The sequence below is a fragment of the Morus notabilis genome, unplaced genomic scaffold (assembly GCF_000414095.1).
Source record: "Morus notabilis unplaced genomic scaffold, ASM41409v2 Scaffold52, whole genome shotgun sequence".
Classification (NCBI taxonomy): Eukaryota; Viridiplantae; Streptophyta; class Magnoliopsida; order Rosales; family Moraceae; genus Morus; species Morus notabilis.
In genome coordinates, this window is record NW_010362558.1 from 274,975 (window position 1) to 280,280 (window position 5,306).

Below are 5,306 nucleotides of genomic sequence, written 5' to 3' on the forward strand. Positions count from 1 at the left end.
TGAGGGCTAACTGACGTGGCAGCCATGGGGCCACATGTGGCCTGATCGTTGTCCGATGTGTCGATGTGAATTTTCCCACACAACAGCTGCCCTACAGGTCAAGGCTTTTCTTCAGACTGCCTCGAGCTAGGTCTGGGGTTTGCTCTGGTTCTCCTTTTGTTTGCTTCGGGCACGGGAGCCTAACTTGAGAAGCGTAATCGTCCGTCCGTTTAATCGCTATGCTGACGTGGCCTTTTATTTGAATGGATGAACCTAGGCCACTCGATCGTGACTCCTTAGCTTCCCGCCCTTCCCCTAGTCATCAGATCAAGCTCCGTGCTCCCATCGTTAGATGCGAACGTACCTAATCAGATGGCTGGAGGTTGAGGCCCTTGGGTTAATATAAAAGGTCTTTTCGTGTCTGAATCATTCGAAACCGTCTTGAAGCAGCCGAAACTCTGCCAAAATATCTGCAGGATCACTTCCTTCTTGCCATTTCACGGATCTCTAGCAACATTTATCTCAAGAGCTCGTGTACCTCTTCCGCTCCTGATTCCTTGGTAAGCATCTCTCAAACTTCCTTTCAACTTATTTTATTTATCGCGCTTGGAACATGGTAGATTGTTTCCTACGTGGTGGGAATAGTTGGGAATGGCGTGACAGGAGATGTTGGAACCTGATTTTGACATTATCCGCCATGTCCTGGACTGGCTATAGGAGTTTTGAGTGAGTCGGGGTTTCTTGTTTGGCATTCTGGGTTAGTTTGAATGGTTGTCACTTTGTTTGAGTAGTCTTCGGTTAGTTCATGCCCAGGCTCGAACCGTCGTTGTTTTAACTATTCAACTTTAACCGACCAAACATTTTGATCTTTAAGCGTCAAACTGTCTTTCCTTCCCCTCTCGACTTATAGGAATTGACCTTACATTTTTGCTTTACAGTAGTGGCTTCTAGAGGGATTAAACGTCAAGGGGGATCATCTTTTGTGCCTCTCGTGAGGCCGGATCCAACGCCAGCCACTGAGTCTTCCTCTTATTCTACCACCAGCGATTCACTTCTTATAGAGGTCGAGGGCTACGTCCCTAATCCACGTGATGAAGAGGACAACGTCAATCGCCTAGTCAAATGTGAGACCGAAAAGGAGGGCTCTTCCAGTGGCGCTGGCTCCCTGGTGGGAGGCGTTATGGTCAGCACCAACAGCCGACACACGGGAGTCCCAGTGGCCTCGATAGGGGCAGAGGAGGACCGTCCGTCCTTTACTGCCGACTTCGTGGTACCGAAGACACGGAAGAGGAATATTGTTCACGCATATAAGAAGGGGCGCGTGGACGGCCGGTGGTTCGAGTTTCTCCTACTGGATCCCCACTTTAGGGCGAGCCAACCACCCCCAGGCTATATGTCTGTATACACCCAGGCCTTTACGGCGAGGATGACACTCCCCATACACCCGTTCGTAAAGTCCTTGTGTGACCTCCACGGTATCTCCCCCACACAGCTGGCCCCAAACTTTTGGTATATTTTTGCCATTATATGGGTCTTTTGGGACCAAAGGTTTGATGTAGACCTGCCTTTGGATGAATTTCTTTTTGTATATAAGCTATGCCAGACCCCTAGGTGTGACGGCTAGTATTTTTTGGGTGGTTATGGGCGATCCAAGCCCATCTTACGAAAATTAATAAAGGGGTTGCCCTCATCGTCACATGCCTGGAAGCCGATATTTTTTATGGTGAAGGGCATGTTCGACGTTCACCCGGCTAACAGACCCTTTAAGCGCCTGGGTGTGAGAACATCTTTTGGGACGCTGAGTAAGTTTCCTTCGACCGTCTATTACAGCTGTCACTTTCCTTTCTCTTCTTTTGTATATACCGCTGACCCTATTTTACTCTGCAGTTCCCCAGGACCGTCCCCAACTTTCTGGGAATCGTCTTGCAAGGGTGAAACAAGCCTTCAGCTTCCCGGAGACCTTCCGTAATGTCAGCGTCCTGCTAACGCGTGACAACTTGGAAAGTTCTGGCCTGTTGCTTTCCCTTCTTTCCCCCGACAACACCACTGAGGTCAAAGATTTCTTCAACTTCACAGCCGGAGGTTAGTTTTTTTTTTTTACTTCACATCACGTGTCACTGGTGTGTGTTTCTGACTTCAGTTGTGATGTAGAGATGAATACCCTGCAACTACATGTTCCTGGCGAGAAGGGGCGTTCTAAGAAGCAGAGGCCGAGCAAACTTGCTTCAGTCAGTGTCCCACCGAGGCCTCCGCTTACGGTTGAACCTCTAGCTACCCGGGAGACACCAATGCCGAAAAGGCCTCAACCGACTGAGGCGCCGGCGGTAGAGGCTGAGCCATCACTGGTAATTGATATTATGGATGCTCCTGAGGCCCCACCGCCCAAAAAATGTATATTGCTTCCCGGGGCAAGGGTCCTCGATCCACAGTTCATCGTTGCTGATGTCCCCCCGGCCCAGATTGAAGCGGCAGTGAGTCTACCCCCGCACTTTTCCATTGTCTTCCAGGCTTTATACGAGTCTTTTTTTTAGCAGGACTGGGAGAGCGCGACTCTAGCTTCTCTGATCGGCCGCATGCGCCAGCAGATCTCTCTTCAGATCCATGTATACTTCGTCGTCTATATGTTATATGCATTTCTTAACTTTATCGATATGGTTAAGATGGAAGAGAGAAGTAGGGGAATGGACCGCATCGAGGGGCGTTTGAAGGCTCTCCTAAAAAAGGAGAGAGATAGTAAGGAGGAGACCTCAAAAAAGCTTACCCTTGTCGTCAAGGAGCTGGATAAGGTTAAAGCGGATCTGGATCGTGCCCGGAAGGAGACTGAGCTCATCCGCAAACAGGCTGCTGACTCCAAGGATGTCTTCCGAAAAGAGGGATACAACCTTGGTAAGCATGAGGGCTACAACCTGGGTAAGAATGAGGGGGTTAAGAAATTTGTTGCTTCTGCCGAGTTTGCTTGAAATAATGCAGATGTTACTGCTAAGGCCGTTGAGGATTTTAAAACCTCTAAGGAGTTACATGATATGTGCGCCAATGACATACTGTCTGTTGGCGAGCAAATCGTGGCAAGAATTAACAGGCATCTCCCTGGCCTCAACTTCGACTTCCTCTACGAGCCCCCTTCTGACGACGAAGGTTCTCCTGCCTAAGGCGGGGGCGACGAAGGCAGCGGCAGAGCCGGGGAAGCTACAGCTGATGGTGGTGAGGACACTCAAGGTGGTGGAGGCAACGAGGCCTAGGATGTTGGGAGCCGAATCATAACTTCTCTTTTTGTAATATTATTTTACTATTCGGACAATGGATTATATAAATATATTTTTTTATATGCATCTAATTGTCTTTATTTTTAAGTTCATTAAAATTCTGCTAAGTAAATCGTCTCTCCTCCTTGGAGGAGGCAACGTTTCATTTCACCCCTTAGGGTCATCATTTTAGCAAATTCATTAAAATTTGCTAAGTAAATCGTCTCTCCTCTTTGGAGGAGGCTACGCTTCATTTTTCCCCTTTGGGTCATCATTTTGGCAAATTCCTTAAAATTTGCTCAATAAATCGTCTCTCCTCCTTGGAGGAGGCGACGCTTCATTTTGCCCCTTAGGGTCATCGTTTTGGCAAATTCCTTAAAATTTGCTAAGTAAATCGTCTTTCCTCCTAGGAGGAGGCGACGCTTCATTTTGCCCGTTAGGGTCATCGTTTTGGCAAATTCCTTAAAATTTACTAAGTAAATCGTCTCTCCTCCTTGAAGGAGGCAGTGTTTCATTGGGTATATGCTTATTTTTTGTGATCCGTAGACCCTTTACTCCCCCCATGTGTGTTTGAAAAATTTTGATTTTTAGACAGACATATTTAAGGGGTTAATTTTTAGACACATGCTATGAATAAGCTTTGTTTATATTTATGAAATGCCAAACACAATTAAAGCATGTCAGAATTCGTACACTATTAATAGTACAGTTTTAACTACTCTGCATTCCATGAGTGTTGAATCCGTTTGCCAGTGAGGCTTTCCAGAACGTAGGTCCTTAGGTGTAGCACCTCCCTTATGAGGTAGGGTCCTTCCCAAGTCGGCCCAGGGGGCCAGTATTTTTTGGTTTGGTATTCTGCGTCACCCTCACCAGATTTCCTGGGACAAACCTTCTTCGTTTGACCTTCTTGTCGTAGTATCGAGCTGTCCTCCTTTGGTAAGCGGCGAGTCGTAATTGGGAGTCGAGCATTTTTTCTTCCAATAGGTCGAGTTCTCCGTTCATGGCCTCCATGTTTATGTCGTTGTTGTACACGACCGTTCTTAGAGTCGGCGTCTCAATCTCCACAGGGAGTACAGCTTCGATTCTATATGCCATAGAGAATGGTGTTTCGCTCGTGGTGGTTCGACTCGTCGTTCTGTATGCCCACAAAACTTTTGAAAGTTCTTCGGCCCATTTTCCCTTTAGGTCATCAAGCTTCTTCTTCAGGGTATACTTTAAGATTTTGTTGATGGTCTCCACTTGGCCATTGGACTGCAGGTGTATTAGGGCTGATAAGTCCTTTCATATGCCTAAGTCATCGCAAAACTTGCGCGTCGAGGCATTGTCAAATTGCTTTCCGTTGTCAGACACGATCGAGTGTGGAACGTCGAATAAACATACAATGTTGTTCCATATGAAGCTAGTGCAGGCTGCCTCGGTAGTCGAAGTAAGAGCTTTCACCTCGGCCCACTTAGTGTAGTAATCCAATGCAACAATAGCGAACTTAAGGCCTCCGGGTGCAAGGTGTAGAGGTCTGAAACGTGACTTTTTAAGCGTAAGCCAATAGTATCTTTGCCTTAAAACCTTAAGAGCTAGAAATTATCCCCCAGTATGATTACCACACACTCATTCATGGATCTCCCTGAGGACCTCTTGCGCCTCATGATCATCTAGGCACCGCTATAAAGGCGTTGAAAAGCCTAGACTGTATAGCAAACCATCATATAGTAGATATCTAGCGGCTCTGTACCTGATCCTTCTGGATTCGTCTCTGTCGTTGGGCAGCTCTGCGTTCGTCAAGTACCGGACGAGGGGTGTCATCCAGTTCCCAACTGCCTGAATAGTCAGGACTTCTACCGCCTCGTCAATGGTCGGTCATTCTAATTCTTCGATGGGGACGACCCCTACTAGGTCTGAATCCTTCGAGGATGCCAGTTTGGCCAAGGCATCAGCATTTGTATTCTCGGCTCTTGGCACATGTTGTATCTCGTCGCTTTTGAACTTTGTGAGCTCTTCTTTTACCTTTCTCAGATAGGCCCCCATTCTTTCTCCCCGTGCCTGATATTCCTCTTTCACCTGCCCGACCACTAGTTGAGAGTCACTAAA